Genomic DNA, 24,219 nt, shown 5'->3' with positions numbered 1-24,219 from the left:
ATGACTTAAAAATAACAGCACTTTTAGATATTTAGGGAATGTAAATAAAAAAATATTTTTTAATTATGATGATGATTTGTGAATATGTTAGGCCCGCAGAGAAGGTCTTGCCGGCACACCACTGCTGAAATGTGACTGCAATCTCACAAGGCAGCGGCTGGTAAATAAAAGACAGCGAGCGTACCCGAAAGAAAAAAAAAAGGGAAAGACACGGTCGGTCTGCGGAGAGAAGACCTCGACACGGAAAATCTTGAGAGTCCCGACCTTTGTCTTTGACCCCGGCCGATATGTTTCCACAGGCAATTCCATAACTCTCCCACCAACGTTTTAAACGCTTCCTGTTTGGCAGGAAGTTCCACACGGCCTCCGTGGGAGCAGCCTCGGCGCTCCGGCGTGCCAAACGGCCCCGGCGAGTTAATTTATATCGCGTCGGTGTGGACACACGTGCGCACGCTCAGGTGTGGACAAGACCCACACACCCACACACCCACACACCCGCGGCCGTAAAGACAAGTCGGTGTCTGTGGAGATGACGAGTTATTCTTTTCTCACTCTCACTATTTCCCACTGTTGTTATTGGAATGTGTGTGTGTGTGTGTGTGTGTGTGTGTGTGTGGGTGTGTGTGTGTCGGTGCGGACTGTGAAACTGATGAATGACCAAGCGTGGCAGATTCATAGTCCGGATCCTGGTGCAGCTGGAGAGGAAACTAATGGCAAGCTGGGACTGAGGAGGTCTCAGAGCTAATACCTGTCTCTTCCATCAGGAGACCGAGGGGCAGTTTTTTTTTTAACACACATATATATACACACACACACACTCATACTTTTAACACCTTCCAAGTGGTATGTACACACAAATATACACGCACAAGCACTCAAACCTGCTTGCTGGGGAAGATGGTTACAAACCGCACGTTTTCCACGGGCGCAATTAAAGCTGCATGAGCGGAAACCCCCTCCCCCCTTCCTTGTATAAATGGATCCATCCATCCATTTACTACCGCTTGTCCCCAGGTGCATGTCTTCGGATGTGGGAGGAAACCGGAGTCGGAGGTATAAATGGTTGCTTTGTTGGGTCTGCTCCTGTCTCTGGCCAAACTCCCCCCTACCCCAGCAGACAAAGGGAGTGGAACACCACAGAAGCCACCACAGTGTATATCCATCCATCCATTTCTTACCGCTCGTCCCCAGGAGCATGTCTTTGGAGGTAGGAGGAAACCGGAGTAAAAGGTATAAATGGTTGCTTTGTTGGGTCTGCTCCTGTCTCTGGCCATGCTACCCCGCCCACCCCAGCAGATGATGGCGTGGAACACCGCGGAAGCCACCACAGTGTACATCCATCCATTTTCTACCGCTTGTCCCTACCGGGGGCGTGGGGGTTGAAGCCGACCTTAGCTGCATTCGGGCGGCAGGCAGGGTATACCCTGGACAAGTCGCCATCTCATCGCAGGGCCAGCACAGATAGTCAACATTCACACGAGGAGACGGAGGGCGCCAGGGTCAGGTATAAATAGCAGAGTCGGACTCCCTTGGTTGCTTTGTTGGGTCTGCTCCTGTCTCTGACCATGCTCCCCCCCCCCCCCCACCCCACCCCACTAGACGATGGGGTGGAACACCGCAGAGGCCACCACAGTGTATATCCATCCATCCATTTTCTACAGCTTGTCCCCAGGTGCATGTCTTCTGAGGTGGGAGGAAAGCGGAGTCAGAGGTATAAATGGTTGCTTTGTTTGGTCTGCTCCTGTCTCTGGCCATGCTACCCCGCCCACCCCAGCAGATGATGGCGTGGAACACCGCGGAAGCCACCACAGTGTACATCCATCCATTTTCTACCGCTTGTCCCTACCGGGGGCGTGGGGGTTGAAGCCGACCTTAGCTGCATTCGGGCGGCAGGCAGGGTATACCCTGGACAAGTGGCCATCTCATCGCAGGGCCAACACAGATAGTCAACATTCACACCAGGAGACGGAGGACGCCAGGGTCAGGTATAAATAGCAGAGTCGGACTCCCTTGGTCGCTTTGTTGGGTCTGCTCCTGTCTCTGACCATGCTTCCCCCCCCATTAGACGATGGGGTGGAACACCGCAGAGGCCACCACAGTGTATATCCATCCATCCATTTTCTACAGCTCGTCCCCAGGTGCATGTCTTCTGAGGTGGGAGGAAAGCAGAGTCAGAGGTATAAATGGTTGCTTTGTTGGGTCTGCTCCTGTCTCTGGCCATGCACCCCCACCCACCCCAACAGATGATGGCGTGGAACACCGCAGAAGCAACCACAGTGTTTATCCATCCATTTTCTATCACTTGTCCCTACCAGGCTGCGGGGAATGAAGTCTATCTCTGCTGCATTCGGACAGAAGTCAGTGTACACCCTGAACAAGTCGCCACCTCATCGCAGGGCCAACACAGATAGACAGACAACATTCACACTCACATTCAAACACTACGGCCAATTTAGTGTTGCCAATCAACCTATCCCCAGGTGCTTGTCTTTGGAGGTGGGAGAAAACCGGAGTCAGAGGTATAAATGGCAGAGTCGGCTCCCTTGGTTGCTTTGTTGGGTCTGCTCCTGTCTCTGGCCTTGCTTCCCCACCCAAACCCATCAGACGATGGGGTTGGGGGGTACCTAAACGCTGGTTTAGTGTGGCTGAAGTAATTATTCGTTTAAGGGGTTAAACGACTTAGTGTAGACATGGCCTTAGAATAAATATAGTTTATTCTCACAACCCCCCGGCCCTTCCCAGCATTTACCTGTTTCTCACCTTTTTTGTAAGGGGCGCCGTAAGTTGGCAGACCCGTCAGCGACCCTGTAATGTTTGTCAGATCTTGATTGGGATTGTGTTGAAAATGGTAATTCCCCCTCGGGGATTAATAAAGTCGGTCGTGGAACTGTGGACCAGCTCTACACTCTCGGCAGGGTCCTTGAGGGTGCATGGGAGTTTGCCCAACCAGTCTACATGTGCTTTGTGGACTTGGAGAAGGCATTCGACCATGTCCTTCGGGAAGTCCTGTGAGGAGTGCTCAGAGAGTATGGGTTACCGGACTCTCTGATTGTGGTGGTCCGCTCCCTGTATGATCAGTGTCAGAGTTTGGTTCGTGTTGCCGGCGGTAAGTCTGACACGTTTCCAGTGAGGGTTGGACTGCGCCAAGGCTGCCCTTTGTCCCCCATTCCGTTCATAACTTTTATGGACAGAATTTCTAGGCACAGTCAAGGTTTTTGACGGAATCCGGTTTGGTGGCTGCAGGATTAGGTCTCTGCTTTTTGCAGATGATGTGGTCCTGATGGCCAGGATCTTCAGCTCTCACTGGATCAGTTCGCAGCCGTGTGTGAAGCGAATGGGATGATAATCAGCACCTCCAAGTCTAAGTTCATGGTTCTCGGCCGGAAAAGGTTGGAGTACCATCTCTGGGTTGGGGAGGAGTCCCTGCCCCAAGTGGAGGAGTTCAAGTACCTCGGAGTCTTGTTCACGAGTGAGGGAACAGTGGATGGTGAGATCAACAGGCGGATGGATCGGTGCGGCGTCTTCAGTAATGCGGACGCCCTATCAATCCGTTGTGGTGAAGAAGGAGCTGAGCCGGAAGGCAAAGCTCTCAATTTACCGGTCGATCTACATTCCCATCCTCACCTATGCTCATGACCTTTGGGTTATGACCGAAAGGACAACATCACGGCCGAAATTAGTTTCCCCCGCCGGGTAGCAGGTCTCACCCTTAGAGATAGTGTGAGAACTTCGGTCATCCAGGAGGAACTCAAAGAAAGGCCACTGCTCCTCCACTTGGAAAGGAGTCAGATGAGGTGGTTCGGGCATCTGCTCAGGATGCCACCTGAACGCCTCCCTAGGGAGGTGTTTCGGTCACGTCCGCCCGGTACGAGGCCACGGGGAATACCCAGGACACGTTGGGAAGACTATATCTACCGGCTGGCCTGGGAACGTCTCGGGATCCCCCGGGAGGAGCTGGGCTTTCCTTGCTTAGGCTGCTGCCCCCGCCACCCGACCTTGGATAAGCGGAAGAAGACGGATGGGTGGATGGAACATGCAGCAACGTCAAAACTCGCTGTCGGAGAGTAAATGTGCGTCAACAAGACCAGGATGGGCACTTCACTGGACCACTCAAGCCCCGCCCCTCCATTTATACAAGGAAGGTTATTTTTTTGTTTTTTTTCCTCCCGCACATGCAGCTTTAATTGCAGCCGTGGAAAGTGTGCGGTTTGTACCCATCTTCCCCCCAGCAAGCAGGTTTAATATTGAACCCGGGTCCCGATACATATATTAATGTTTGCGGTCGTCCGCCTCCTGATGCTATCCTCATTAGCGCCGACGTCCACGCCGCAGCCTGTGAAATAGAATCAAGAGCGCGAGTGGAAGTCATTAGTCAGTTTTGAGCGTGCATATGTTCAATTGACCCGCAGTATGTAAATTCTGGCGATGCCGGCCTTGCATATGGGCCAAGTGCCTCACTGGAGGCCCGTCCAGCATGGCGCCTCATTACGGAGCGCCTTCCTCGCTGTTAATTAGGGAGCCTTTGTCCGTCACGTGACTTTTCTCTTCTGACACGCCGAGGTCGCCGAAGGACTTATGGATCCTGGCGTCTGTTTGTCCGCCTCGGCGAGTGGGATCGCGCACGCATTTTTCATTTTTTCTGCACTTTCTTCGATTGGGCGCCGGAGCCATTCATCAACGTTTAGCGGTCAAAGCCTCGGGAAAGAGCGGGGAGATCCGTAGTGGAACTTAAAATAGTTTCTCAGTGGAATATTTTAAAATAGAAATGATCCCTCTATTATTTTTTTTTGTATTTTTATATATTTTCATCCATCTTCTTCCGCTTATCCGAGGTTGGGTCGCGGGGGCAACAGCCTAAGCAGGGAAGCCCAGACTTCCCTCTCCCCGGCCACTTCGTCTAGCTCTTCCCGGGGGATCCCGAGGCGTTCCCAACGTGTCCTGGGTCTTCCTGTAGGAGGCCACGGGGAATTTTTTAATATTTTCTCATTTCCTGTATTATGATTTCCCCATCAAATACATAAATATATATTATATTTAAAAAAAAGAGGAAATGATCTCTCGCCATTATAAACCATGAGTGACAGTTAGGGTGATGTTTAAAGTAACATTTAGGAAAATCTTAAGAGAAGATATGATCATCTACATCAGAGTGGGCCAAAATTTAAAACCGAACAAAGCCGTGGGCCGAGGTAGAACAAATTAACCTTTTAATAGGGACCCAAACAAGTTTTGCCCTGCGATGAGGTGGCGACTTGTCCGGGGTGTACCCCGCCTTCCGCCCGATTGTAGCTGAGATAGGCGCCAGCGCCCCCCGCGACCCCGAAAGGGAATAAGCGGTAGAAAATGGATGGATATTTTTTTTAGTATTTTTATATATTTTCATCCATCTTCTTCCGCTTATCCGAGGTTGGGTCGCGGGGGCAACAGCCTAAGCAGGGAAGCCCAGACTTCCCTCTCCCCAACCACTTCGTCTAGCTCTTCCCGGGGGATACCGAGGCGTTCCCAATGTGTCCTGGGTCTTCCCGTAGGAGGCCGCGGGGAATTTTTTAATATTTTCTCATTTCCTGTATTATGATTTCCCTATCAAATACATAAATATATATTATTTAAAAAAAAAAAAAAGGAAATGATCTCTCGCCATTATAAACCACGAGTGACAGTTAGGGTGATGTTTAAAGTAACATTCAGGAAAATCTTAAGAGAAGATATGATCATCTACATCAGAGTGGGCCAAAATTTAAAACCGAACAAAGCCGTGGGCCGAGGTAGAATAAAATTAACCTTTTAATAGGGACCCAAACAAGTTTTGCCCTGCGATGAGGTGGCGACTTGTCCAGGGTGTACGCCGCCTTCCGCCCGATTGTAGCGGAGATAGGCGGCAGCGCCCCCCGCCACCCCAAAAGGGAATAAGCGGTAGGAAATGGATGGATGGATGGACAAACAAGTTTTGCATTGAATATTGAACAAGCAAGGCTTATATTAGTTTATAACAGGGGTCGGGAACCTTTTTGGCTGAGAGAGCCATGAAAGCCAAATATTTCAAAATGTATTTCAGTGAGAGCCATATCATATTTTTTTAAAACTGAATACAACTAAATGTGTGCATTTTTAAGTAAGACCAACATTTTTAGAGTATAATAAGTATGTTATTCTTTTTAATAACATTGTTATTCTGAAGCTAACCAATAATAAATAAAATGTTGATCATGTTTTTGTTTGGCCATGTGCTGTTTGTCCTTTGGACTCTTTGAGTTCCTGTTTTTTTCCACTCCCTTGTCTGGTTTCCTTGGTTACTCATTTTGTTCACCTGTCTCTGGTGGACAAAATGCCCGCTCACCTGCTTCAGAGCACTAATCAGAGGCAGTATTTAAGCTTGTCTTTGCCAGTCAGTCGCCCTGGCGTCAATGTGATCTTTTCTTGCTCTGTGCTGACTTGTTTCATGCCTTGCCAAAGTTTCGTGCCTCATGCCATGCCAAGTAAGTTTTGTTTGATTTATGTTCATAGTCTGTTTATGCGTTAGTTTTGTTCCTTAGCCCAAGTTCTGCCTCCGCTGTGAGCGATTTTTGTTTGCATCTTTTTTTAGTTTAAATTAAATCATGTTTTTACCTAAATGCCATGTCCCGAGTAGTCCGTCTGCCTTCCTGGGGGAACGACCCCGCAGCAAGCTGCGACTCCCCCATCGTGACATAAAATACTTCTTACCATTAATGCGACTTCTTGAACACGGATGGATGGATTTAAATGCATGAAAATGTTTTATATTTTGCACGTTATTTTTAGCGCTGTGATTACCAGCGAAATTATTAATAATTATCGTGTTAAGCAATGTCAGCTAAGATTTATGTAGTCATCAAAAGAGCCACATGTGGCTCTAGAGCCATAGGTTCCCTACCCCTGCTTTATAGTGACATGCAAAATAGAGTTTCAAATAATAATAATAATAAAAAAATATCAATGGCATTTCAAATAAAATTTAAATACTAATTGAATGCCTCTTTTCGGCGGCGGGGTTGAGGTGGACGGGGTTTGGTGATAGCGAGGGGTGTATAATGTAGCGTCCCAGAAGAGTTAGTGCTGCAAGGGGGTCTGGTTATTTGTTCTGTTGTGTTTATGTTGTTTTACGGTGCGGATGCTCTCCCGAAATGTGTTTGTCATTCTTTTTTGGTGTGTGTTCACAATGTGGCGCATGGCGTAGTGGGTAGAGCGGCCGTGCCAGAAACCTGAGGGTTGCAGGTTCGCTTTCCACCCATTGACATCCAAAATCGCTGCCGTTGTGTCCTTGGGCAGGACACTTCACCCTTTGCCCCCGGTGCTGCTCACACTGGTGAATGAATGATGAATGAATGATTGATGGTGGTCGGAGGGGCCGTAGGCGCAAACTGGCAGACACGCTTCCGTCAGTCTACCCCAGGGCAGCTGGGGTAGACTTCATTCACACCACCAGGTGTGAATGAATGATGGGTTCCAACTTCTCTGTGAGCGCTTTGAGTATCTAACAATAGAAAAGCGCAATATAAATCTAATCCATTATTATTATTATTATTATTATTGTAACAGTGTTAAAGTTGTTTATACGGCCACCCTCAGTGTGACCTGTATGGCTGTTGACCAAATATGTCTTGCATTCAATTGTGTGTGTGTATAAGCCGCATATATTATGTGATTGAGCCGGCACGCTGTTTGTAGGGATCAAAACCGGATGTAGGAGCGAAAGGTTGTAGAGAACGCCAAAGGCAGTGCCTTTAAGGCCCACCCCCAATATTGTTGCCCGGGATGAAATTCGGGAGGGGCACTGAACTTCAGGAGTCTCCCGGGAAAATCGGGAGGGTTGGCAAGTAAGAGTATTAGCGGTGAATGTGGTGTTGCAGCAGCGGGCCAGCTCTAATGTTCATTTGATATTGCCTCAAGGGCCACTTTAAATTACACGGCGGGCCACATTTGGCCCGCGGGCCAGAGTTTGACACCATGATCTACATCAACTATATGATTTGTCTGAGGGGCTGAAAAGGACACATCTATACAAATGTTTTAAAAAATAATTAATAATAAATAAATCATATTAATCGATTAAGAATCGTTAAAAATAAGAACTGTGATTGATTTGAAAATCGTGTTTTTACATCCCTATTATTTAACTATTCACATTTGTTAACAGACATAATTGTCAAAATTCATTTAAAAAAAAAAAAAAAAAGATTTTTTGTTGTTGCTTTTTTTACACTCCTATTATTTCACTTTTGACATTTATTAACAGACATACTTGTCTCTAATTACCTGGAAAGGACCCACCTAAAAAATAAAAAATAAATTCATTTGAAAAAACAAAACCAAATATTTTTTTCTTTGTATTTTTTCTTAATTGATTAAGAATCATTTCGAAAAAAAACTGCGATTGATTCGATTTACACCCCTATTAATTCACTTTTGACATTTGTTAACATACCTAATTGTCTCTAATTGGCTGGAAAAGACCCATGTAAAACAAAAAATATGATTAAAAAAAATATATATAAATATATATATTTTTAATCGAATAAGAATCGTTACAAATAAGAATAGCGATTCATTTGAAAAACTTTTTTTAGACCTTCATTATTTAAGTTTGGACATTTGTTAACAGACCTAATTGTCTCTAATTGGCTGGAAAGGACCCATCAAAAAAAAAATGTATTTAAAAAAAATATATATATATATATATATATATATATATATATATTTAAGTTAAATTTTTTTTTTTAAATTACTGATTAAAAATCATTACAAATAAAAACTGCGATTCAATTGAAAATCGTTTTTTCCCGCCTATTATTTTACTATCGACATTTGTTAACAAACATAATTGTCTCTAATTGGCTGGAAAGGACCCATCTATTAAAAAAATGGAAAAAAAATAAAATTAAAATTAAATAAATAAATTGTAGCTGAGATAGGCGCCAGCACCCCCCGTGACCCCGAAAGGGAATAAGCGGTAGAAAATGGATGGAAAATATCAATCAATAAATCAATCAATGTTTATTTATATAGCCCTAAATCACAAGTGTCTCAAAGGGCTGCACAAACCATAACGACATCCTTGGTACAGAGCCCACATAAGGGCAAGGAAAAACTCACACCCAGTGGGACGTCGGTGGCAGTGATAATGATGACTATGAGAAACCTTGGAGTGGACCCAGAGGACCGAAAGAAATGGATGTCGAGCAGGTCTAACATGATATAGTATACATACATATACATATATATATATATATATATATATATATACATATATATATATATATATATATATATATATGTATATATGTATATATATATATATATATATATATATTTATTTATTTATTAATTAATATTTTTTTGGGGGGAATTGTTACAAATAATAACTGTGATTCATTTAAAAAGCTTACACATATATATATATATATATATATATATATATATATATATATATATATATATATAATTTTTTTTTTTTTAAGAATTTTTACAAATAAGAACTGTGAATAATTTAAAAAGCTTATATATATATATATATATATATATGTATATATATATAATTTTTTTTTTTTTGAAGAATTTTTACAAATAAGAACTGTGATTCATTTAAAAAGCTTATATATATATATGAAAAAAAAATATATATATGTGTTTTTTTTTCATATATATATATATAAGCTTTTTAAATGAATCACAGTTCTTATTTGTAAAAATTATTCCCCAAAAAAATAAATAAATAAAATAAAATAACATATATATATATATATATATATATATATATATATATATATATATATATATAAGCTTTTTAAATGAATCACAGTTATTATTTGTAACAATTCCCAAAAAAAATATTAATTAATTCATTAATTAATTAATATTTAAAAAAAAAAAAAAAATTAATTTATTTTTTTAAGAAATGTTACAAATAAGAACTGCTATTCATTTAAAAAGCTTTTTTTCCCACCCCTATTATTTAACTTTTGACATTTGTTAACAGACCTAATTGTGTCTAATTGGCTTGAAAGGACCCTGCGAAGAGGTGGCGACTTGTCCAGGGTGTACTCCCCCTACCGCCCAAGTGCAGCTGAGATCGGCTCAAGTGACCCCCTGCAACCCTAAAAGCGACAAGCGGTAGAAAATGGATGGCTAGAAAGGACCAATATCTAAAAAAAAAAAAAAGGGTTTTTTTTTTTTTTTTTCTATCAACATTTATAAAGTCACACAAAAGTAAGGAAGATTGGTACCTTTGAGTACCACCAGTGACAGGGTGATGTTAAAAGTAACATTTAGCAACAAGTTAGTGACTTTATAACAAATAGAAATCCATTAACAATAAAATAACACAGGCTTCCTCCCACTTCCAAAGACATGCACCTGGGGATAGGTTGATTGGCAACACTAGATTGGCCCTAGTGTGTGAATGTGAGTGTGAATGTTGTCTGTCTATCTGTGTTGGCCCTGCGATGAGGTGGCGACTTGTCCAGGGTGTACCCTGCCTTCCGCCCGATTGTAGCTGAGATAGGCGCCAGCGCCCCCCGCAACCCCCAAAGGGAATAAGCGGTAGAAAATGGATGGATGGATGGATGGAAATAACATTAGAATACTTACCCAAAAAAAACCCAAAACAGCCCCTTTAATGACTAGCGACTATAGGGATGGGTACCTCTTCACATTTGAACTGATACAATACCGCTGCCTGGGAATTGATACCACGACTCAACGGTATCCATTATCAACACTTTTGGGTGAGTGTCCATGTGTTGATAAATGTTCATTTGTTGGACGATAAAATGTATGATTATTGAACATTTAAATGTCTTGTATCCTCATTTCTTACACTTCACAAGTCTTAATTGTCATAATGGAAACATACTGTTGTGGAGAGGCGGCTTAAGATGGCGGCAAGGAGGCGGAGAATGCGGCTGAGCGGAGCTGGGAGCGACGCCGCAATTTAATTCAGGTGCGTGCAATTGACTTATCTCTGTAAGGACTGGTGGGAATCGAGGTGCCGGGTTCGATTCCCTCGAGGATGCGTTGACGTGAACACAACAAAGGTAAGATCTTAAAAGATTTATTTAACAAAAAGAGAGCTCTGAACAGAAATACTGGAGCTAATAAAAAGGCAAACCAAAAACGCTAGTATGGAAACTAGGAAATACAAACAGAAAACTAGACTTGGCATGAAAGCACAAAAATGTAAAAACAAAAACAATTAGCATGTGAGCTAAGAAAAGGCAGGTGGCTTAGCATATGAGCTAGCGAGAATAAACGTACCGAGAAGAGCAGCCGTCACTTGTTGCATGTGAGCAACTCTTATGGACCCAGACTTAACAAAGAAAAGAGGGAGGCTTATATAGGAGATGGATCATGAGTAGCAGGTGTTCGGGGAACTGTTACTAACAGGTGGACTGATGAGTGACCATGTTGACAAAGCAAACAGGACATAAGGAGTCAGATGGAGAGATATACAAAATGGAAAAATAAATAATATGTGCAGATCCGAGCAGCGGATCGCAACAATCTCCTCACAATGTATAAAAGGGGAGAAGGAGGAGCGATCGAGGCAGAAGGAGGAGAGTCCGCAGCAGATGCAGCGCAAGAGCAACAGAGAGAAGATGGCGACGACGAAAGAGACCGAAGAGCGAGCAGCAGAGGAGGAGCTGAAAATAACCCGGCAAGAGACAGCTTTATTTGAAAAAATGAAAGGAGTCAAACCTGCTCAAAGCAATGTCCTTCCTGAGTGGTCCATGGAACCCGCACGGCGACAGCAAGGAACTGTCAAAAACATATGTTCCGGACTGTGGAACAAATCAAGCCGTGAAATTTCCTCGCTCCTAAAAAAATTCCAAAGTCAACTTTATTATAAGAAAAGTGAAGAGTTTGGGAACAACAGCAACTCAGCCACCGAGTGGTAGGCCACGTGAACTGACTGAGCAGGGTCGGCGCATCGTGCAAAGACTTTCTGCGCAGTCAGTTGCTGCAGAGCTGCAGACTTCATGTGACCTTCCAATTAGCCCACGTGCAGTACGCAGAGAGCTTCATGGAATGGGTTTTCCATGGCCGGGGGGCTGTATCTAAGCCATACATCACCAAGTCCAATGTGAAGCGTGGGATGCAGTGGTGTTAAGCAAGTCGCCACTGGACTCTAGAGCAGTGGAGACGCCTTCTCCGGACTGACGGATCACAGATTTTCCATCTGGCAATCTGATGGACCAGTCTGGGTTTGGAGGTTGCCAGGAGTACGTTACATTTCAGACTATGTTGTGTGAAATTTGGTGGGGGAGGAATTATGGCTTTGGAGGTTGGTTTTTCAGGAGTTGTGCTTTCCAGTGAAATGAACTTTCAGGATACCCAAACATTTTGGACAATTCCATGGGATGGCGCTTCAAGTTCAAATGTGAGTAAAGGCAGGTGGCCAAATACTTTTGGCAATATAGTGTATATACTTTGTGAAATTGGTTATTTTCACAGAAATTTCACCTTAATTGTTTCCAAACGGTGCCTGTGACAAGGCAGTAAAATGGCTATTCAAACAAAACAGAAGTCATCGTCATGGACCCACTAGCTGTGGAAGTTAGCCCTCCAATCAGCCGAACAGACACAATGACTCCACGGTGATGTTTTGGTGACTTTAAGCAGCTGAAAAATACAACAATATTGTTGTGACGTTTCCCCTCGTGGTCCCGGTAATCTGCTGTAACAAAGTCTTTATTTGTGAGCGCACTCCCGGCTAAAAGTTTTCAGTGTTTGCGCCTTGAAACCCCTCGCGACAGTCTCTGCTCCGTGACTTTTCAGTCTTTTTGGCTTTTTTTCTTTACGGCAATGTCCATGAACTGTGTCCGCTCACCAGCAACTCCAACTCCAACCCTGTGTCTCGGTCCGGCTGCTGCTAATAAAGGTGACTAGGTTAGATAACCAGTCCCAGCTGGGCAATCTACTCACCTGCCGCTGGTTCCGAGGCCGGTCCTTTTTTAAACTATATTTAAAAAATTAATTTTAGTGGCACAAAAAAATACTCAAATGAATTATCGGGATTATCATATCAAGCAGAATTATTGTGATTATTTTTGACATAATTGTCCAGCCCTACTTTACTTTATTTTCCATTTTAAGCTCGCATTTATTCACTAGTTAGAATGCATAAAACAATAAAACATATGTGTTCTTGTCTTATATGAGTTTTGTGCATGACAGGCACAATTTAAAAAAAAAGTGCTGTTCCCCTTTAATTCTTATCATTTATGGTAGAAAAAAAAGACAGTCCGTCCTTGCCTGTGTTTATTTACTAGTTAGAATGCATTAAAAAAATAAACGTATGTGTTTTTGTCTTACATGAGTATTATGCATGACAGGCACATTTAAATAAAAAAAAAGTGCAGTTCCCCTTTCATTCTTATCATTTATTGTAGAAAAAAAGAAAGTCTGTCCGTGCCTGTGTTTGCTTATATTTATTTACTAGTTAGAATGCATAAAACAATAATAATGTGTTTTCGTCCTACATAAGTATTATGCATGACAGGCACAATTTAAAAAAAAAAGTGCAGTTCCCCCTTAATTCTTTTCATTTATGGTAGAAGAAAAAAGAAAGTCTGTCCGTGCCTGTGTTTGCTCGCATTTATTTAGTAGTTAAAATGCATTAAAAAAAAAAAAACGTATGTTTTTTTGTCTTACATGAGTATTGTGCATGACAGGCACAATTTAAAAAAAATGTAGTTCCCCCTTAATTCTTTTCATTTATGGTACAAAAAAGAAAGTCTGTCCGTGCCTGTGTTTTCTCACATGTATTTACTAGTTAAAACGCATTTAAAAAATAAACTTATGTGTTTTTGTCTTACATGAGTATTGTGCATGACAGGCACAATTTAAAAAAATATGCAGTTCCCCTTTAATTCTTATCATTTATGATAGAAAAAAAAAAAAAGTCTGTCCGTGCCTGTGTTTGCTCGTATTTATTTACTATTTAATGTGACGCTTAGCTGGCATCGTGGTGTGGTTGCGTTCTCTCGTTGATGCAATGCGGAATGGACACAGCGTTAAGGTAAGGATGATGATTTATTTACAACTACAAAAGTAGACTAAGAACAAAAACACTTGCACAGAGGCACTATAGACAAAACAAACAGAACTAGCATGTGAGCTAGACAGAACTAAGGACGCTAGCATGTGAGCTAGGAAAATAAACATACAAACAGCGTGGAAGCTAACAAGTACAAAAGATATTTTACCACAATCGGGGATAGCGACGTCACCTGTTGCATAGAAAGCACGTTTTTTACACTGCGAGACCGAATGGCAAACAAAGGCAGGCTTAAATACAGGCAGTAATTAGGAGGCAGGTGTGCGACGAAAAACAAGAAGCAGGTGACACTAAATGCGTAACTAGGCAACGAAACAAAACAGGAAGTGCCACCAGGAACTAAGGAAGTCACATAACAAGACGAAATACAAAAACAAAACCAAAACCAGAATATGCCATGATCCGAGTAGCGGATCATGACAATAAAATGCATTAAAAAAAATAATTGTATGTGTTCTTGTCTTACATGAGTATTGTGCATGACAATCACAATTAAAAAAAATGTGCAGTTCCCTTTAAGTCTTGTTATTTATGGTACAAAAACAAAGACAGTCCGTCCGTGCCTGTGTTTATTTACTAGTTAAAATGCATCAAAAAATAAACTTGTGCGTTTTTGTCTTTCATGCAAATTGTGCCTGACAGGCACAATTTTAAAAAAGTGCAGTTCCCCTTTAATTCTTATCATTTATGGTAGTAATAAAGAAAGTCTGTCCGTGCCTGTGTTTGCTCGCATTTATTTACTAGTTAGAATGCATAAAACAATAATAATGTGTTTTTGTCTTACATGAGTATTGTCCATGACAGGCACAATTTAAATAAAAAAAGTGCAGTTCCCGTTTAATTCTTATCATTTATGGTAGAAAAAAAAAAAGAAAGTCTGTCTGTGCCTGTGTTTGCTGGCATTTATTTACTAGTTAAAATGCATTAAAAAATTAAATTTATGTGTTTTAGTCTTACATGAGTATTGTGCATGACAGGCACACATTTTAAAAAAGTGTAGTTCCCATTTAATTCTTATCATTTATGGTAGAAAAAAAAGACAGTCCGTCCGTGCCTGTGTTTATTTACTAGTTAGAATGCATCCCAAAAATAAACTTATGTGCTTTTGTCTTACATGAGTATTGTGCATGACAGGCACAAATTTAAAAAATGTGCCATTCCCCTTAAATTCTTATCATTCTTGATAGGAAAATAAAGAAAGTCCTTCCGTGCCTGTGTTTAATTACTAGTTAGAATGCATCCAAAAAATAAACTTATGTGTTTTTGTTTTACATGAGTATTGTGCATGACAGGCACAATTTAAAAAAATGTGCCATTCCCCTTAAATTCTTATCATTTTTTATAGGAAAATAAAGAAAGTCTGTCCGTGCTTGTGATTATTTACTAGTTAGAATGCATCCAAAAAATAAACTTATGTGTTTTTGTCTGCCATGAGTATTGTGCATGACAGGCACAATTTAAAAAAATGTGCCATTCCCCTTAAATTCTTACCATTTTTTATAGGAAAATAAAGAAAGTCTGTCCGTGCCTGTGATTATTTACTAGTTAGAATGCAGCCAAAAAATAAACTTATGTGCTTTTGTCTTACATGAGTATTGTGCATGACAGGCACAATTTAAAAAAAACGTGCCATTCCCCTTAAATTTTTAACATTTTGATAGGAAAAAAAAGAAAGTCTGTCCGTACCTGTGTTTATTTACTAGTTAGAATGCATCAAAAAAATAAACGTATGTGTTTTTGTCTTACATGAGTATTGTGCATGACAGGCACAATTTTAAAAAATGTGCCATTACCCTTAAATTCTTATCATTTTTGATAGGAAAAAAAGACAGTCCGTCTGTGCCTGTGTTTATTTACTAGCTAGAATGCATTCAAAAAATAAACGTATGTGTTTTTGTCTTACATGAGTATTGTGCATGACAGGCACAATTTAAAAAAATGTGCCATTACCCTTAAATTCTTATCATTTTTGATAGGAAAAAAAGACAGTCCGTCTGTGCCTGTGTTTATTTACTAGTTAGAATGCATTCAAAAAATAAACGTATGTGTTTTTGTCTTACATGAGTATTGTGCATGACAGGCACAATTTTTAAAAAACGTGCCATTCCCCTTAAATTTTTAACATTTTGATAGGAAAAAAAAGAAAGTCTGTCCGTACCTGTGTTTATTTACTAGTTAGAATGCATCAAAAAAATAAACGTATGTGTTTTTGTCTTACATGAGTATTGTGCATGACAGGCACAATTTTAAAAAATGTGCCATTACCCTTAAATTCTTATCATTTTTGATAGGAAAAAAAGACAGTCCGTCTGTGCCTGTGTTTATTTACTAGTTAGAATGCATTCAAAAAATAAACGTATGTGTTTTTGTCTTACATGAGTATTGTGCATGACAGGCACAATTTTAAAAAATGTGCCATTACCCTTAAATTCTTATCATTTTTGATAGGAAAAAAAGACAGTCCGTCTGTGCCTGTGTTTATTTACTAGTTAGAATGCATTCAAAAAATAAACGTATGTGTTTTTGTCTTACATGAGTATTGTGCATGACAGGCACAATGTTGTGATCCGATGGTCGGATCATCACCATATTGTTATTTTTGTTCCATTTTTATATCACTCTGCGTTTTGACATACTTAGTTCCTGTTTCGTTCGTTTCCATGGTCACTCATTAGTTTCAGCTGCTACTCTCTTTTCCAGCACACCTGTCTTCAGCTAATCACCCTCCTTTATAAGCCAGCCTTTTCTGTTCAGTCTTCCTCGGATCCTAATTTGCCCACGCGCAACAGTGACGACTCTCGACCTTCATCTTTGTATGTATATTCTCGCTAGCTTTTACGCTAAGCCATTTGTTTATTCCAGCTCACATGCTGAGGAATTGTTTTTCTGTTTTTGGTTTGCCTTCTCTTTACAGCAGTGTTTTTGTTCCTAGCCTTTTATTATTTAATAAATCCATTTATAACTTACCTTGTTGTGTTCATCGCTTCGACGCATCCCCGGAAGAACCAATCCGGCATTACAATGCCACACAAGCGTCACAGTAGGATCCGAGCATCAAAATGTTTTTCCGCGTCGAAACCACGGGAGGAACCCTTCGACTTGGGTTTGTGGTTGGAGCTCGTGGCTTGGGAGCAGGAAAGACTTGACTGTGGGCCTGAAGTCCCCTCCGAAGCCGTTCGCGCTGCCCCGAAGAGGCGGGGGGTCCAGTGGAGAGGTCCCCCGCACGGCAGTAATGTTCCAGCACCACTTATTCCTCCCCATGGACACAGCAAGTTTCACCCCGTCCAGGATTCACCCGTCATTACCGGTAATCCTGCTTGTTTTTTTTCAAATCATTCCTTAAGCTGCCATGACACTTTTTCTGACACAAGCGATGACGTCAATTGGGGAACGCCCACCGGTGACGCAACACCGGCCTCTGTTGATGACATTTTTTCAGAAGATTTTTATATTGTGGACTGTAATTCTCATTCCCAACCTTTTTTGAATATCAATAACATTCATGACAAGATACAGAATTATCAGGATATTTTTTCTTATTATTCTAGTCAACCTCAGTCACCTAGTTTTTCTCCTACACCTCCTTTAAAACCTCATTCTCCGGCCAAGTCCAAGGTGTTTCCTCCCTTTTCTAAAGGAAATTCTGGACAAATTAAAGGGGAGGAGTCGGCCCGCCTCCAAGCCTCCCACCACCCTCCCTTAAGGTCAGTCCCTGACCATAGGGAACGGGTCTGGGATCCCCGTCTGGAGGAAGGGGCTATGACCTATAGCTGTGCTACGGAGGTAGCACAGATACTACCCTCTAAACCACAGCCACCATGTAGACCTCCTCCACCTGTTTTTCCCCTGGCCAAGTCTCAACGGCCTTGTAGACCTCCTCCACCTGTTTTTCCCCCGGCCAAGTCTCAACGGCCTTGTAGACCTCCTCTACCTGATTTTCCCCCGGCCAAATCTCAACGGCCTTGTAGACCTCCTCCACCTGTTTTTCCCCCGGCCAAGTCTCAACGGCCTTGTAGACCTCCTCCACCGGTGTTCGGACTCGCGAGGTCATTGCCTCTAGCACGTCCTCCTCCACCGGTGTTCTGCACTGCTCCCAGTCTGGTTCTCACACCAGCACATGACTCTCGCCTGGTTTTCAAGCCAGAATTAGACTCTCGCCTGGTTTTCACACCAGAAAATGTTTCTGGCCTGGTTCTCAAGCCAGCACTAGACTCCCACCTGGTTCTCACACCAGCCTCCGACCCAGAACTGGTTCTCATACCAGTTACAGACTTTAGCCTGGATCTCACTCCAGCAACAGCTCCAAAGCTGGAGCCCACTCCAGTACCAGCTCCAGAGCTGGAGCCCACTCCAGTACCAGCTCCAGAGCTGGAGCCCACTCCAGTACCAGCTCCAGAGCTGGAGCCTACTCCAGCACCAGTGTCGACGACGGGGCTGGAGCCCACACCAACGTCGACAACGGGGCTGGAGCCTACAACTGTGTCGACAGGGCTGGAGCCTACTCCAGTACCAGCTCCACGCCGCCAAGCGCCGGTACCAGCTCCACGCCGCCAAGCGCCGGTACCAGCTCCACGCCGCCAAACGCCGGTACCAGCTCCACGCCGCCAAGCACTGCCGACGACGACTACGCCAGACTCCACGACGCCGCCTTCTTCGGCTGCAACGCCTCCTCCTCGGCTGAAGCTAGCGCCTGCTCCTCGACTGAAGCCTGCGCCTGCTCCTCGGCTGAAGTCTGCGCCTGCTCCTCCGCCGGCCTCTGCACCTGCTCCTCGGCTGAAGCCTGCGCCTGCTCCTCCGCCGGCCTCTGCACCTGCTTCGGCTGCAGCCCCCGCACCTTCGTCTGCTGCTGCCAAGCCTCCTCCACGTCTGCCACAGGTGTGGCCTCTGCGGGGTCGTCCGCCTCGCCGTGCACCTCATCCTGCAAGGCGGCCACTGATGTGGCCTTTTCAAGGTCGGCCGCCAAAACTTTTTCGGCAGCGGCGTTCCATCCGCCGCCGCCACATTGCTATTCCTCGGTGGATTCGGGGACACGCGACCTGGTGACCCTCCGCCGTGACCTCCCTCCGCCCTCCCTTCTTCTGCGGATTTTCTTGTTGTGGGGAGGGGGTTCTAGTTTTTCTTTGCATTCTTTGTTGTATTTTTTTTTTTTTTTTTGGACATCTGGTATCTGTCTCTTTTGGGGGGGGATACTGTTGTGATCCGATGGTCGGATCATCACCATATTGTTATTTTTGTTCCATTTTTATATCACTCTGCGTTTTGACATACTTAGTTCCTGTTTCGTTCGTTTCCATGGTCACTCATTAGTTTCAGCTGCTACTCTCTTTTCCAGCACACCTGTCTTCAGCTAATCACCCTCCTTTATAAGCCAGCCTTTTCTGTTCAGTCTTCCTCGGATCCTAATTTGCCCACGCGCAACAGTGACGACTCTCGACCTTCATCTTTGTATGTATATTCTCGCTAGCTTTTACGCTAAGCCATTTGTTTATTCCAGCTCACATGCTGAGGAATTGTTTTTCTGTTTTTGGTTTGCCTTCTCTTTACAGCAGTGTTTTTGTTCCTAGCCTTTTATTATTTAATAAATCCATTTATAACTTACCTTGTTGTGTTCATCGCTTCGACGCATCCCCGGAAGAACCAATCCGGCATTACAATGCCACACAAGCGTCACACACAATTTTTAAAAAACGTGCCATTCCCCTTAAATTTTTAACATTTTGATAGGAAAAAAAAGAAAGTCTGTCCGTACCTGTGTTTATTTACTAGTTAGAATGCATTCAAAAAATAAACGTATGTGTTTTTGTGTTACATGAGTATTGTGCATGACAGGCACAATTTTAAAAAATGTGCCATTACCCTTAAATTCTTATCATTTTTGATAGGAAAAAAAGACAGTCCGTCTGTGCCTGTGTTTATTTACTAGTTAGAATGCATTCAAAAAATAAACGTATGTGTTTTTGTCTTACATGAGTATTGTGCATGACAGGCACAATTTTTAAAAATGTGCGCTTCCCCTTAAATTCTTATCATTTTTGATAGGAAAAAAAAGACAGTCTGTCCGTGCCTGTGTTTATTTACTAGTTAGAATGCATCCAAAAAATAAACGTATGTGTTTTTGTCTTACATGAGTATTGTGCATGGCAGGCACAATTTCAAAAAATGTGCCATTCCCCTTAAATTCTTATCATTCTTGATAGGAAAATAAAGAAAGTCCTTCCTTGCCTGTGTTTATTTACTAGTTAGAATGCATCCAAAAAATAAACTTATGTTTTTTTGTCTTACATGAGTATTGTGCATGACAGGCACAATTTAAAAAAATGTGCCATTCCCCTTAAATTCTTATAATTTTTGATAGGAAAAAAATGAAAATCTGTCCGTGCCTGTGTTTATTTACTAGTTAGAATGCATCAAAAAAATAAACGTATGTGTTTTTGTCTTACATGAGTATTGTGCATTACAGGCACATTTAAAAAAAATATGCAGTTCCCCTTTAATGTTATCACTTATGGTAGAAAAAGAAAGAAAGTCTGTCCGTGCCTGTGTTTGCTCGCATTTATTTACTAGTTAAAATGCATTAAAAAATTAAACTGATGTGTTTTGATCTTAAATGAAAATTGTGCATGACAGGGACACCTCTTTTAAAAAAAAGTGTAATTCCCACGTAATTCTTATAATTTATGGTAGAAAAAAAAGACAGTCCGTCTGTGCCTGTGTTTATTTACTAGTTAGAATGCATCCAAAAAATAAACGTATGTGTTTTTGTCTTACATGAGTATTGTGCATGACAGGCACAATTTTTTAAAATGTGCGATTCCCCTTAAATTGTTATCATTTTTGATAGGAAAAAAAAGAAAGTCTGTCCGTGCCTGTGTTTATTTACTAGTTAGAATGCATCAAAAAAAAGAAAGGTATGTGTTTGTGTCTTACATGAGTATTGTGCATGACAGGCACAATTTAAAAAAATGTGCCATTCCCCTTAAATTTTTATCATTTTTGATAGGAAAAAAAGAGACAGTCTGTCCGTGTCTGTGTTTATTTACTAGTTAGAATGCATCCAAAAAATAAACGTATGTGTTTTTGTCTTACATGAGTATTGTGCATGACAGGCACAATTTTTTAAAATGTGCGATTCCCCTTAAATTCTTATCATTTTTGATAGGAAAAAAAAGACAGTCCGTCCGTGCCTGTGTTTATCTACTAGTTAGAATGTATCCAAAAAATAAACGTATGTGTTTTTGTCTTACATGAGTATTGTGCATGACAGGCACAAATTAAAAAAAACGTGCCATTCCCCTTAAATTTTTATCATTTTTGATAGGAAAAAAAAGAAAGTCTGTCCATGCCTGTGTTTATTTACTAGTTAGAATGCATCCAAAAAATAAACGTATGTGTTTTTATCTTACATGAGTATTGTGCATGACAGGCACAATTTTTAAAAATGTGCGATTCCCCTTAAATTCTTATCATTTTTGATAGGAAAAAAAAGAAAGTCTGTCCGTGCCTATGTTTATTTACTAGTTAGAATGCATCAAAAAAATAAACGTATGTGTTTTTGTCTTACATGAGTATTGTGCATGACAGGCACAATTTAAAAAAAACGTGCCATTCCCCTTAAATTTGTATCCTTTTTGATAGGAAAAAAAAGACAGTCCGTCAGTGCCTGTGTTTATTTACTAGTTAGAGTGCATCCAAAAAATAAACTTATGTGTTTTTGTCTTACATGAGTATTGTGCATGACAGGCACAATTTTAAAAAATTGCAGTTCCCCTTCAATTCTTATCATTCTTGATAGGAAAAAAAAAGACAGTCCGTCCGTGCCTGTGTTTTTCCCCTCATTTCCCCATCAAGCATTTCCCTTTTTTTTTTTTTTACCTTTTCACCTGCTCGTCAGATTGGCGAGGCCCCTCGGCGGAATGATCTCCGGGGCAACAACAACAAAGCACTGTCAAGACACCCCGGCATCCTGCGGCTTAATTGTTATTAATTTACCGCAATTAAAACGTGTCTCTCCGCCCTGGCTCTCTTTCTTGCCTCCCCCTTTTTACCCGTGCTTTGACAAGCGTGGATATTGTTTACACGCGCAGGGAAACTGTTGAGGAACACTTTTTGCCGAGCGACGTCGAGGAGCGGCTCCGAGCTATTTTCCCCGATAAAGCTCTCGCGTTTGAATGGGGCGCCGGGTATCAAACGCGTTCATTAGCTTACATGCTTCACTTGATTAATTATATCTGAAGAAAATTGCGGGCACTTCGGATCTCAGTCTGCTGGTATCGCCATGTGCCACAGATCCCTAATTTCCAAAAGAAAAAAAAAAGAGGGGGTGGGGGATGTGTAGGGAAAGATGGCGAGGGGGTGGTTGATCGTTTTTTTTCCCTTCGCTTCCCAGTCTATCCCGGACAGCCTGCCTCTCTCCCTCCCCGAGGAAATGAACGTATTCAAATGTATCTCCATCAATGAGCACAGTAATTATGAATTCAGCACTAATTAGTAGATACACTACTTTCCTTGCATATTTGATTTCCACTGTGAGATGTTAATAAGGGAAGTGCCCATTTTTGTCCTATCTCATAAAAATTCCAGAGTGTTGGCGGAGGGGGGGGGGGGGGGGGGGGGGGGGGGCTGCTGGATGGCGGCGTTGGGGAGGGAGGGGGGGTGGGGTGCAGATGGCGAGAGGGAAACAGGGGATGCATTAAGTATGCATGGAAGTCGGAAAAAAATAAGTTTGCAGATAATTGGCGGCGGTTACTGAGGGGCTAAAACAACACTCTTACCTTAGTTAACATTCTGCTGGCTAAAGATCTCGCTTAAAAAGACGCATTGCTAGACAAATAAAGACTTTTTCCCCCCCCCCTGCTTTCCGCACAATGTTGAATTACCAACACGGACGGCGGCGGGAAAAAAAAAAATCCTGTTCCCGCCCTTGTTCAAATGTCATGAAAAAGTAAAAAGCCCCAAAACAGTTGCGACGCCGACGGGGTAATTACGGCGTTTTCCCAGGGCGAGCGCCGGGAATGAGGGGAACCCTCCCCGTCTTTGATGGCGTGGCAGGAACGTATTTACAGTGCGGCGCTGCGCTTGTGATTTATTAATATTAGGAGAGAGCTTTTGTTGCCGTTTTTTGTATCCGCCGCGCCCCGTGATTAGCGCTACGTCGCTAAGTGGAGTAAAACCGTCGAAGCGGAGTAAAATCGACCAACTCGCTGTCGGGTCCGCCCCCCTTTTGATGCAAACAATGTATGCGGCAGGGCAGTAAAACGGCCAATCAGACAAAACAGAAGTCATTGTCATGGGCCCAATGGCTACAGAAGCTAGTTTTCTAATCAGCTGAACAGATTTTACATTTACGTAATTTAAACAATACAAAAAGAATGCCATTGTAAGTTAATAATGCTAACACAGGCGCTCGTAAACGTGTTAGCATGTTAGCAATAGCTAATATGCCATGTATTAGCCACACCAGACGATAGGCCGCAGATATATACGTTTTGAAATTAGTTATTTACACAGAAACATTTTGTAAATGATTGTTTACATACCATAATTGATTCCAAAGGGTGCCAGTGACACGGCAGTAAAACGGCTGATCGGACAAAACAGAAGTCGTAGTCGTGGGCCCACTGGCTGCAGAAGCTAGTTTTCTAACCAGCTGAACAGATTTTACATTTATGTAATTGAAACAATACAAAAAGAATGCCATTGTAAAATAATATTACTAACACAGGCACTCGTAAACGTGTTAGCATGTTAGCAATTAACTAATATGCCACGTGCTATCCGCACCAGAATATAAGCTGCAGATATGTACATTTTGAAATGTGTTATTTACACAGAAACATTTTTTATATGTTTGTTTACATACCTTGATTGTCTTCAAACGGTGCCTGCGACACAGCAGTAAAACGGCTGATCGGACAAAACAGAAGTCATTGTCATGGGCCCAATGGCTGCAGAAGCTAGTTTTCCAATCAGCTGAACAGATTTTACATTTACGTAACTGAAACAATGCAAAAAGAATGCCATTTTAAAATAATAATACTAACACAGGCGCTCGTAAACGTGTTAGCACATTAGCAATAGCTAATATGCCATGTGTTAGCTGCACCAGACTATAAGCTGCAGATATGTACATTTTGAAACGTGTTATT

Source organism: Nerophis ophidion, linkage group LG09, assembly GCF_033978795.1.
Source record: "Nerophis ophidion isolate RoL-2023_Sa linkage group LG09, RoL_Noph_v1.0, whole genome shotgun sequence".
In the NCBI taxonomy this organism is placed as follows: Eukaryota; Metazoa; Chordata; class Actinopteri; order Syngnathiformes; family Syngnathidae; genus Nerophis; species Nerophis ophidion.
Note: the sequence above shows the minus strand (reverse complement) of the source record.